This window comes from Zalophus californianus, chromosome 2 (assembly GCF_009762305.2).
Source record: "Zalophus californianus isolate mZalCal1 chromosome 2, mZalCal1.pri.v2, whole genome shotgun sequence".
Lineage (NCBI taxonomy): Eukaryota > Metazoa > Chordata > Mammalia > Carnivora > Otariidae > Zalophus > Zalophus californianus.
This window is the reverse complement of record NC_045596.1, coordinates 123,760,607-123,773,786: the sequence shown is the minus strand read 5'-3', so window position 1 is coordinate 123,773,786 and position 13,180 is coordinate 123,760,607. Positions and strand designations below refer to the sequence as shown.

Below are 13,180 nucleotides of genomic sequence, written 5' to 3'. Positions count from 1 at the left end.
TGCAGGTGTACAACATGCTGATTCCATATTTGCACATATTGCAAAAGGACTGCCACCAGTAAGTCTGGTTAACATCTGTCACCATACTTACAAATGTTTTTCCTTGTGATGAGAATTTTTAAGATCTACTTTCTGAGCAACTTTAAAATAGGCAATACAGTGTTATTAACCAGTCACCATGCGATACACAGTTGTCTTAGTTTTGAAATTAGGTGTGTTAAGGCCATCATACACCTTTGCAGGGGGAAGGAAAACAGAAAACACAAAGTTGCTTTTTCACTTCAGTATGACCTTTGTGCTCTTTTCTTTGGGGTGGTAACCCGAAGTGGGAAACTTTTTCATTCAAGGTCCGCCAGTCTTGGCCTTGGCCTTAAAATCATTGAAAATCTGTTCCAGAAGTTACTCAGAGGAGTGATTTTACTTTTCTAATTTTTATTATATTTTATATCTTTCCTGAATGCTATTCTTTGTACTTGTTGCAGAAAAATACTGCTGTCAACTGGCTGCCCACCCCACCCCCCCAGTTCATTGTGCTGAGCAGTACATTGGGGGTGGGGGGCTTGAATCACACTCTCTTACCAGGCTGTGAGACCCAGTGCCTGCCTGGGCCTGGGGTCCTGCCTGCTCAAGAGACCTACAGGGAGCTAACACTTTTTTTAAATGTTTTATTTTTTGTTTTGTTTTGTTTTTTGTTTGAGAGAGAGTGCGAGCTGGGGGAGGAGCAGAGGGGAGAGACAAGCAGACTCCATGCTGAGCACACAGCCAGACAGACACAGGGCTCAGTCCTAAGAGCCCTAGATCATGACCTGAGCCGAAATCAAAAGTCAGACACTTAACCGCTTAACCAACTGAGCCACCCAGGCGCCCGGGAGCTAACACTTTTGAAGCATTGACCTTCAACTGTGCATTGCTTCTAGTGGATGAAAACAGAAACCCAAAGAATCATTTGTTTGTCATTAAAGACCGCATAGCCATTCTGCTCTGATTAGAGAACATTCGGAAGGTCACAGAATTTCCAAGTGGAAGAGAAGGTTGAGAACATCAGCCATACTCCTCAGCTGTATTGACTAGCGATTTTCTACACGTGGATAAAGAAGATGAAAATATTGAGGCTATGCTTTGAATAAGCACTGTGTTCACGTCACCTCGTGCGCATGTGTCGTATGCGTTTGACTGGTGATGTCTTATGGGAAACAGATGTCACCGCTGGTGTAGTGACCTGGTAGGATTATACTGACTTCACCCAGTCATGAATGATGCAGTTGTTCATCGTGTCCTGAACAAAATCTGCTTTGTGACAGATGTTCAGAATAATAAGAAAGGACACGTGGCTCATCTCGAATAGATTGATTGAGTTGAACATCATCTTTTTTTTATTGTTATTTAGGCCGATGATTTGTCAGCTTTTAGAAGGATTCACACAAACAAAATAAACTACCTTTCATCCAAAACGATGGTACCTGAGAATGTTTTCTGGGACCCAGGTCAATTAATGAATGGAATAGTGTCTGTGATGACAGTCTCTTGAGGTTTAGCTATTTTCTTCTTCCAAAGCGAGACAATGCAGGTAGAAGAAGGAGTCTGTGATCCTGGGAAAGGGGCACAGCTGCTTCCTACCTGCCACACCTCCACCCCAACCCAGGCGCCCACTGGGAAAGTCACCTCTGCAAGTGTGAGCCGCACTCTGCTCTTGCCTCGGAAGCCTCACCGCACACCTGGGCTTTATCAGGGTAAATGGCCTTCCTTATAACCTGTGCCTTTTGCTTCACAAAGAATACGACTCCAGAAGTTGCAATTTAATACAAATCTTTTATTGTACTAGGAAAAGTGATTTGCTGTCACCCTTTACGCACACGATAGTCCAGCCACACTCCCAAATTCAGCAATTAACTTTGTTCACATTCTTGAAGTTCAGTAGTTATCAGGTAGGAATCTTACCTTTTTATGGCTCCTTTTTTTACAAATGAGGAAACTGTGGCCGTTCATTGAAATTAAGCAGTGTCTTTAAGTATATACCCAAAATGTCCCTGTTTGAAGCAATAATAGCTCACTGAAGGTTTTCTGTCTCTATTGAAACATCTGTGGTCTGCATACCATTAAATCTGCAGAAAGTTAGTATTACAGTCTACATCCTACAAAAATGAGTCTTTGCTAATTTTTTTAAAAAAATTCTTTCACCAGAGAATATTGGTTTTTTTGTATCCTTTCTGTGTGGAGAGCAATTCCGGTGTTAAGTCTTAACATGTTTTGGATTTTATGAAGTGCTCATAAGGTTCTAAGCGTGCTGTTGAGTATTTTAATCTTAATATAGCAGTTAAGAGGAAATTTTCACAGTGGGTTATGACTTCATGTTTTCTTTCCTCTACAAGAAGCATGTCCTTGTATCCAAAAGAAATTGTGCTAACTATATAAGTATTTAAAAATCTAAGATACAAAAGACTGTTTTTTTACCAAAAAAAAACTATATATGTAATATATGGTTAAAAGATTTTTTTTCATGATTTCTAGGATTGTGAGTGGTAAATTATGGTTGCCATGTAACCAAGCCCCTTCTAAATTTTTAGATTGTCAAATACTATTTTGATCTGTGTAATATCTACTCAAGTCAGTGGCAACCGTGTTGCTTAGGTTCACGGGCACTTCCACAAAAACACATCCCTTTTGGAACATCAGTTAAGGCGACAAAACACTGAATTAGCTTTTAACTCTTACTAGAGTTGACCATGTAAAATTAATAGAAAATCGATGAATGTCATGGAGACCATTGGGATCCCACTCTCTGGTATGGTAGTCCAGTAAAGAAACCACAAACAACATTGTCCAGCAGTTCCTAGACCAAAGTGGCTGAGTTCTGCCCTGTCTATAAATAAATGATGTAGATGTTATAACACATATCAGAACTGCAGCTAGCATAATGGGCCTTCTATAGATAGATCTTGTTTGTCAGTGAGGGAAAAATCTGGTAAGATTATGAAAAAAAAATGTATACCATAAACTGGAATAATTTGAATGTTCAATTGAGGTCATTTTTATTCTAATTAAGGTTTGAAAAAAAACTGTTCCTGAATGTTATTTTTTAGAAAAATAACAAGCCTAAGACAGGGACCATATGTTACACTGACCACTTAACAAGATGTTACATTGATTCAGACATAATGGTGTAGTCTGCAGCATCAGATATAAGGTCTCATCTTTCAGATCAGCTGTGATTGTGCATGCACCATACCACTCAATTAATTTTACTCTGTGTTGTATTATTGACACTGCTGCTGTATGCATTCCAACAGTGTAATACACACACACACACACACACACACACACGTTCTTAGGAGCAATTCATGGAAGTAGTAGCATGTTACCAAACATGTTTTTGAAGGGTCTTCCTGAGATGCCAGGGATTTCAAGGAGTCCAGCCCTGAATGAGTTTTGCTGTGCTTTGTTTATATACTTTTTTTATTTTTTTATTTTTTAAGATTTTATTTTTAAGTCATCTCTAGTCCCAACGTGGGGCTCAAACTCACAACCCTGAAATCAAGAGTCACACGCTCCACCGACTGAGCCATCCAAGCACCCCAATACATGTATATTTTAAGAGCAACTCAAGGTCTGTGAAATCCATTGGATTTACCTGCTCTCAGTGGCTACCAGATATTTATTTAGTACTGGTGTGATTTGGTACCTGTGCATGTACAAAATCATCCAGAGGTGATTATCCAGAAGGAGGACATGGACCTTCAAAGGGATGAGAGTTGCCTGTTGTTTAATCCATGGACTAATGAGAAATGTTTCAGAAGTTTATTTTTGTAGTCCCTCACTAAATAAAGTGATGCTTTCTACTCCTAAAAGACATGTGGTGACCACAGTACAGTTTAGTGCAATACTGCTAAGGATCTTCACTTAAGAAGTATCACTGTACCTTTCATGGGCTCCCATAGGTGGAAGAGCTGGGAGCCTTTTGTGCTTTGGCATTTATAAAATCAGCCAGTGTGAAAGGATTATGTTTATTAAATGTGAACTCTTGGAAAGAGAAAAGAGTGATAAAGGTAGTTCTATTTTCCCTTCTCCCTTAGGGTACCAAAATTACAACAGACAGGCCTTTTAGGAAGTGTTTCTGTGACTGACTTTGTGAAATTATGGTTTATTAAAGAATTTTTACTCTTCCTGCTTTTAAAAAGCATTTAGCACAGCCTGCAGTAAAAGCACATGCAGTAAAAGTAAAAATCCATCAAGACACAAAAAGGCAAAAAGCAAGTAGTAAAAACAGAGAAGAAGAGAGATATTTTATCTATTATAAAAGAAGAAGAATGAATGAAAAGCCTGAACTCTAAAAGAAGTTACTTGGGCGCCTGGGTGGCTCAGTTGGTTAAGCGACTGCCTTCAGCTCAGGTCATGATCCTGGAGTCCCGGGATCGAATCCCGCATCGGGCTCCCTGCTGAGCGGGGAGTCTGCTTCTCCCTCTGGCCCTCCCTCCTCTCATGCGCTCTCTGTCTCATTCTCTCTCTCAAATAAATAAATAAAATATTTTAAAAAAATAAAAAATAATAAAAGAAGTTACTTAATTAAACACAAAGTATAGCAGGTAGGATCATGGGTTACAGAGATTCTTTTTTGTTTCTAATTAATTTTTTTCTTAATTGTGATAAAATACCCATAACATAAAATTTACCAACTTGACCATTTCTGACTATGCAGTTCAAGAATGCTATGTGCACTCACAGTGTTATGTAAATAAGTGCTCATTCCTCCCCGCTCCCCCCCCAGCCCCAGGGAGCAGCCATTCTTACTTTCTGTCTCTAGGAGTTTGACTACTCCAGGTACCTCATATAAGTGGAATCATACAGCATTTGACTTTTTGTGACTGGCTTATTTACTTAACAGAATATCATTCTGTTCTTTCGTGTTGGAGCATGTGTCAGAATATCCTTTTTAAGGCTAAATAATATTCCATTTTATGTATATACCACATTTTGTTTATCCATTCATCCATCGAAGGACACTTGGGCTGCTTCCACATTTTGGATATCATGAATAATGCTGCTGTGAACATGTATGTACAGATGTCTCTCTGAGACCCTGCTTTAAATTTTTGCGAAGTCTCTTAAGAAGTTAGCTTGCATCCTCCCTGTAGAAGCCACAGCATGAGGATTCACAGTAGGTGTTCAGGTTAATACTTAGAGCTCCTGAGTTCTGCAGATACCCATAGTTTGGAATAGTTTATAGTTTGGGCTTATCAGAGATTTAGTTCTAACAGAATAGAACATAAATATGATTCCAGGATTCCATTTAGTTTGGGTCAGTAATTTCCCAAATCAGCTGCTTCCAGATGGACCTCCAGATAACCGAATTGACTAAGCTTTTCAAATACCTTTTTAGTAGTGTCTTGGTAAGCCAGTACTTGAGCACCAAAACAGAAGTGTTACTTCTGACAGCCATTGACCTGTAGGTTCAAAGGGCTAGCCTCATAAAGTAGGGCAACACTGGTAACATAAGAATGGCAAGATGGCATGGGTCCTGTAGATACAAAAGTTGTTCAGTTCTTAAGCTAAATTAAAAGCAGGCAATTAGCATACAAATCATTTAAATTGTGAGTATCCTGGAGTACCTGGGGGACTCAGTCATTTAAGCTTCCAGTTCGTGATTTTGGCTCAGGTCATGATCTCAGACTTGTGAGATGGAACCCCACCTTCAGCGGGGAGTCTGCTTGAGATTCTCTCTCTCTCTCTCTCTGCCTCCTCCCCTCCCCCTGCTCGCTCGCCCTGTCTCTCTCTCTCTTCCCCAAATAAATAAAATCTTTAGCAAAAAATAAATTGTGAATATCCTTCCTACTCTGATTATAATGGGACTTTCTCATTCCACTGTTATCATGAAAGTGAACTCCATTTTCAACCCCAAATTCCCTCAAAAGCCAGGAAAAATATATTTTCCAACTCTTCAATTATTCACTTTTGTTCCGATTTAATCAGGTTTGGAGACGTTAGATTATTTTAATATTTTAAAACTATTTCCAAATGACCCTATGATTGTAGTTTAGTGTAATGGCTGTTCCAAGGGAGAGCCAGATGAAGTTATAGCTATGAATAAAATTGGTGTCTTAGTTTGAAAAAATGACAGGTTTGCAAAACTATTGAAATATTTCTTTTTCCTTTTTCTTTTTTTCTCAAATTGTTTTTTAAAAAATATTCTAGGACTATCATTCTCATAGATTTTATCCCAAGGCATCCGTTTGGAATCAGAACTGGGTCTCTCTGCCCATTTTGGTTGTTGTATTTATTTATCCAGAAATAGAGTTCATTCTGTAACTGCAAATGAGATGTTTAGAAATGGGTGACATGTGCCCCCTGTTCAGAGGGCTGTCAGTTATTCAGGTCTGATGTTCACTTGAATACAAAGCTATTTCCTCCATCAGTAATCTCCTACCGCCTTCATGTTAGTTCAGCATTCAGGGATAACTTCTGCACTGACTTTTATTTTTTAGAAGAATTATACAGATTTCATCTTTTTCCCAAAGTCATTCATGTATTTTTACATTATCTTACTGAAAATGAGGTAAGATTATAAAATGAATAAAAGCATGTAGCAAAGAGTATTTCTGTGAAGTAATATTGCAAAATTAATACCAGTGTCATGCCAAAAAGATTGTCCTTATTTCAACTTCTATGGATATACATTTCCATGCATTTAATCTAATTGTGCAAAAATGATGTGATGTAAATGTGTTTTTAAGATGGCCTATTTTCCTGAGATTTCAAGCTATATTGAGTACGCAGTGCTCTTCATTTAGAGAACTCAATTTCATGCAGTGGAAACAGCAACTGAGTTTGAAATCACAAAATCTTACCACGTAATGGGGAGCAAAGGATAAACAAATGAGTGAGTGGAATAACAAAACATATAAGGTACCAAACATCTCTTCGTAGTCGGAAAGAGATACTCTGGAGAAAACAGCTAAAAAGCGCTGGGCCACCGGCAAGCGTGGAGAGAGAAGATGACATGAGGTACAAAGTGGAGAACCTGGGGTCGGCTCCTGGCTGCATCGTGTACCTTCATTTCCTTATCGTGAACAGGAGGATAATTATTCACAAGGCACTGTGAGAATTAGCAAGACTAAATTTAGCATTGGTGGATGGTAGGCACCCCATAAGTGATAGCTGTGAAGACCACGGAGGTTACTCAGGGAATAAGACCTCAAGAAAGAGGTAAAGAGATGCTCTTTGTACTGAAGGGGCAAAATATGCTTCCTTTGGGTGTGTTGTCACACACTCACGTTCTCATCTGTCTTCAAGTAGAATCTGAGGTCTCTCTTTAAGTCACCTTTAATCTGCTTGTGGATGTTTTGTCAACACATCTGAGAACAGAAACATTTTAACACAGAGGTGCAAGTTCCTTCCACCTCCCTGAAAATCTACACACTCCCTGGTTTTGCTCCTGCCTTACCCTACATAGAGAAATAATAGTGACAATATAATATTGTTTTCCTGTAAAGTCATCTTAAGAAGTTGATTATTACTTGCTTTGTTTTAACCAAATTGATCACTGATCTCTCAAGGAGAATTTTATTTTCCTTATTATACCAAAAAAAAAGCTAATAGTACTTTATAAGAATTTACATATAGTTGGTTCCTACATTTCTGAAAGGTTGGAATTATTATTAATATCCCAGTTTGACATGCAGTAAGTTTGGGTCTCAGAAGTGGCACAATTGCAGACTCACAAAGCCAGCACCCTGAAGGGCGGATGGGCTGCACTTCTCCAGACCCTGCCGGGATGAAGCCAAGGGTGCCTGTGCTGTCTCCAGGTGGCCTAAGGAATCAAATGCACAGGAGTTCACTTTTTAACTTGTCTAGCATCAAATGCATATTGTGCTGTATTCCGTGGATATCCTGATTTGTAATCCACTCCACCCCATTTTACAACCTAAATCTCTCCTTTTTTTGAGAAAATTTTGAAGAACTTCACAAGTGCCATGTCTATTTTATTAGACATTTGACCTTACTTTATGTAAATTTTCAGTATTCTCTTGCTCTGATCATCATCATCATCATCATCATCATAGGCAAATCATCGTTTTGTTGTCTTCAGTTTTTTCTTCTCATTCATTCATGAAATATTTATTGAGCAAAGATTGACACATGACACTTGGCCATCATATTCTACTTGACATTCAAAACAGTTAGCCAGACATGGATCCTGTCTTTAAGAAGCTTGTAGTTAGCAGTCAGAATGGTGGAACTGAACTGAGCCTTTTTTTTTTTCTCTAAGCACATGGAAATTCTGCATTTAAAAAAGAAAGTCTTAAATATATAGGCAAGCTTAAAAAGAGAGAGAGAGAAGGAAAAAAAAAAAAACAGGTGCAAGAAAAGGGAATTCACAGCCAGAGTGGTTTAACTTGGAGCTAAAGCTATAGTTGGCCCACAGACTAGTAGATGTAGATAAATGCCTTAGGGGCGCATATTAGAACACAAACAGGAACAGGAGACGAGAACATAGACTATAGCAAGACTGGAGCCTGAAATGGACCCTCTTGCATAAAGCCATGGCTCTGCAACTATATCACTGTCTCCTAACAAGGACAGTAAAACTCAACATGCCAGCCAGCCCAGGGACATGGCAGGGATGCTGAAAGGAATAAGAAACACAAGCCTGTATCACATCAAATGTGGAGTCTAAATTTAAACTACACAAGTCTTGCAAAAAGCATTTTAGCTAAGAAATTAGCATAAGAACTGGTCCAAAACAAGTGAAATGCTTATACCCCCAACCGTTATAAATGCTGAAACTTCCTTTAGAGTCCCTTCCACAAGGCAGTGCCCCTGGGATTCACCTAGGCCAAAACAGTATGTGGTAGGTATGCATGTTAGCATCCCAAAAAGTTGAACAAACAAACAAAAAAAAATCTGAAAGAAACTATGAAATATAATGTTAAAAGTATTTGGAGATATAGGTAAAGATATAATTTAGAGAAAGAAGATAGAATAGCCAGAAAATAAGAAGTACCTAATGGAAAAGTAACAGATGTCTGAGAAAGACAATAGAATATGAATAGAATATTCTAGGCAGAATAGAATATGTCTAGGCAGCTAAATGTGAAAAAAATATTGGCATTAAAACACTGTAGACATTAAACAGATTAGACACAGAAAAATATATAGTTAGAAAATAGATCTGAGAAAATCACCTATAATACAGTCCAGAGAGATAAAAAGAAATATGAAAGGAAGGTTGATGCGAAGACACAGTGAAAAGGTCCAACACACTGCTAATAGGAGTTCAAAAAGAAAAAGTAGCGGGGATGGGGTAGGGGTGATACTTGAAGAAACAATGTCTAAGGACATTTCAGAACTAAAGAAATACCTACACCTTCAAATCTAATAGGGACATTGAGTCCCGAGCAGGAGAAATAAAGATTACTCTGCACTCAGGTACTTTGGAATGAAACTGCAGACATCAAATAAACAGGGAGTTTGGGATAAGCTACCAAAGAGAAAATGCAGGTTATCTGTAAAAGAATGACAACTAGGCTAACGAGAAATTTCCACAAAAGCAGTTCTTAAGGCCCAACTATAGGGGAATTCTATCTTCAAAGTACTGAGGGCAATTACCTGTCAAGCTGGGAAATCTATGACTGTAAAGAATGAAGGTGAAATAAAGAGGTTTTCAGACAAATCAAGACTGAAAGACTTGAACTTTCAATGACCACTGCTGAAAGAATTATGAAAAAATATCCTTTAACATGTAAGATACCAAACCCCGAAGTGTGAAGTAAAGTATAAGAAACAGTGGTGATCAAAGAAACCCATCAGTAATGAGACAGATGAGGGTATGTGGGTGTGAGGGGAGAAGGGCTGATTTCAGGGGAGATGTGAAAACAGGTATAATTTAAATTCTAAAGAGCTGTAACAAGGAGAACTGGAAGCAGTAGACCAAAGACATTTTACGTGTCTGTTTCTCATGGAAAAGCTATTGATTAACTTTTGACTTTTAAGTATGCAAATTCACAATTTGATAATTATTTAAAGAGTAAAAATGTGTACTTTCTGTACTTTCTGAAAATCCAGTACTGGAGCAAAGAGGGGGATTTTTTAAAAGCTAGATCAACCTAGTCAAAGGAAGGAAAGTGGAAAGAGAGAAGGAAGAGAGGAAAGTTAAAATGGTAGAAAAAAAATCCAAAACCATCAGTAATCACGATAAAGGAGAACAGATTAAACTGAGTTGTTAAAACTGAGTTGTTAAAATACACAGACTCAGATTTTTTAAATCCAGTTTTTTGCTGCTTATATAAGAGACATGAAATATAATTATTTGGGACATTTGAAAATAAGGGATTAAAAAAAAAAAGGCATACCAGGCAAATTCTAAAGAGAGAGCAGAAGAAAGTAAGAGGAAGGAAGGGAGAGAGAAAGGGAGAAACAAAACTATTATCAGACAAAATTTTTAAGGCAAAAAAATACTAGGATTAAAGATGGTGTTACTTAGTGATAGAAGAGGAAAAGCTTACAGTAAAATGGGTAAAGATATGAAGAGACAAATCAACAAAGAAGTAACCCAAATGGTCAGAAAACATTTGAAAAATGTTCAGCCTACTGGTGTTAATGGAAATGCAAATAAAAGAACCAGTGGGGCTATCCTTTCAGCCCGTCAGCTGGCCACAAATTTGGTGGGGGTGTGGAATAAAAGGAAATTCTTCTCTTTTACTGGTTGGAATGGAAACAGCAGATGTGCACCGATGTGTGACTCAGCGATTCTGCTTTCATTCTGTATCCTAGATTAATGCCCTAGGATGTTCCTTGGGCATCATTCATAATAGCGATAAAGAGGACACAATCCAAGTGACCATCAGTAGTGGAATGGATAAGTAAATCATGATATGTGCAAACAAATGAAACTTGCATCAGTGAAAATGAATTAACTTAGTTACCTGTATTAAAATGATACATCTCAGAATTACAACACTGAATAAAAATAAGTTGCAGAAGGATGTGCATATCTAATTACAAATTTACATAAAACAAAGCAGGTACTGTATGCTGTTTTTATAGATACATACATGTGGCAGTAAAATATATACATCTGAGAAGAAATGGTAGTCCCCCAAAGTGGGAGGTTCCCTTTTTGAATGAAGATGAATGGGAAGCAGCAGGAAGAGAGAGCAGGGCATAACTCTGCCATGTTTAATTTTTAAAGATCTGAAGTAAATATGACAAAAATATTAGCATTTATTTACATTGTTAGTTCTGGATGGCAGATGCATAGGCTCCTGCTATTATTCTGTGTGTGTGTATGTGTTTAAAACGGTTTACATAATTAAAAATATCTTCCAGATTATGGGAGACAAAAGACATACAATAATAATACAGAGAAAAGGTTCTGTTCCATTATGGGTTCTATACAGGTGGATTTCAGAGTTGAGATGAAAGGGATTTCTGCCAATGAGGGGAACCCAAGAATGTATCCTGGGAGAGGTGTTGCTGTCCTACAGACTCCTGCCTGCTATCCATCACCTGTGGAAATATATCAGCCATCATGACCTCTTTCTCTATTTCTTTGGCCTTTATCAAGTCTGTTCCTATTTTTCACTAATAGTCTCTGTCACTTATTAGATTCTGGTCATCATAAAGCAATAGTTACCAACAATATATCCCAAAAGATTTATTATTTTGAGAAGGAAAATCTTAAAAACTAACTGATGCTTTGTTTACTTCTCATGGAAAGAGACAATGATGACTTCTGTTGTTGTATAATATAGATTTTTATGGAAATATTTAGGGGCACCTGGGTGGCTCAGTTAGTTGAGCGTCCTCTTGGTTTTGGCTCAGGTCATGATCTCATGGGTTGTGGGAGTCTGCTCGAAGGTTCTGTCCCTCTGCCCCTCCCCCTACCAGCACCAACACTCCTGTGTGCGCCCCACCCCACAAATGAATCTTAAAAGGAAAAAAGGAGGGGCACCAGGGTGGTTCAATTAAGTGTCTGCCTTCTGCCCAGGTCATGATCCCGGAGTCCAGGGATCGATCCCCACATCAGGCTCCCTGCTCAACAGGGAGTCTGCTTCTCCCTTTCCCTCTGCTCCTCTCCAGCTCATACTCACTCACTTGCTCACTCTCTCACATAAGTAAAATCTTTAGAAAAACATAAAAGGAAACATTTAGACTGGGTGGAGGGAGAAGATTGGTTAGTTGTCCAAGTGGAAACATGCATATATTGCCCCAAACTCCTGACATAGGAAATGTTGGGATTCAGAGCTGACAGCCAAGAAAGAATTCTTGAGACATTTTTGGTGCAAAAAGGTGGTTTTATTAAAGCATGGAGATAGGACCTGTAGGCAGGAACTGCTGCACTGGGGTCATGAAGAGTGGCCGATTATATATTTTCAAGTTGGGAGGGGGTTAGGGATAGTGTAAATCTCTAAGGAATTTTGGAAGCAAGGTTTCCAGGACCTGGAGGGGACCAGCTATTGTTAGGAAAAGGTCATTTATTACTGTCTAATATAACCTTAGTCATGAGACCCTTCAGATGTTTATCAGTGGACCATATGCTTGGAGAACAATTGCCAACATATATCTTGGGGTGGGTAGTGATAAAGGAAGTTTCCAAAGGAATTTTTATATATTAAAGTAGACTTATAGGATCCTGGGGAGTCAGGATAATGTTAAGCTAAGGTTACCTTTTGCCCTTAGCAAAGTATTAACATCAAGGCAGCTGAGTGCCTAGAGGAAGGTCACTCTACCTGTTTCAAGAACTTGTCAGTGGTCTATAAGTAGTAAGGAAATTTAATTTTTTCTTTTGCCTTTGTTTCCCACATTGCTTTTTCCCTTTATCAGAAAGATTCTAGTCCAGGTTCTCACGTTTCAAAATTTTGTTCAATTTCCTTTTTAAATGTGCTGCTTCAAATAGTTAACAGTCATGTTTCATGACCTCTGTAAGGGAAGTCCATGTGGAAATAAGACTGGTCATCCCTGTCCTGTATTCACAGCATCTAGTATAGTTTGTCAAAATAGTTAAGTGTTTGGTATCTCTAGCTGAAAAGGAACAGAAGTTTGTGGGCTTCACCCCACATCACAGCTGCCTCTCTGCTCTACGGATGATCTCACTATATAACACAACACGATCAGTCATCGTTACTCTTGACATAAAATAAAATAATGGCACACATGGAAAAAGTTTGGTTTCCATGCTTCCGACGCA

The 13,180-nt window shown here is 38.4% G+C and overlaps 1 protein-coding gene across 4 annotated transcripts in view; it reads left to right on the top strand.

Annotated features, from left to right (window-relative positions):
• Positions 1–13,180, top strand: part of NR3C2 (nuclear receptor subfamily 3 group C member 2) — a 332,631-nt gene that overhangs the window by 271,290 nt on the left and 48,161 nt on the right. The gene's annotated exons all lie outside the window — the stretch shown is intronic.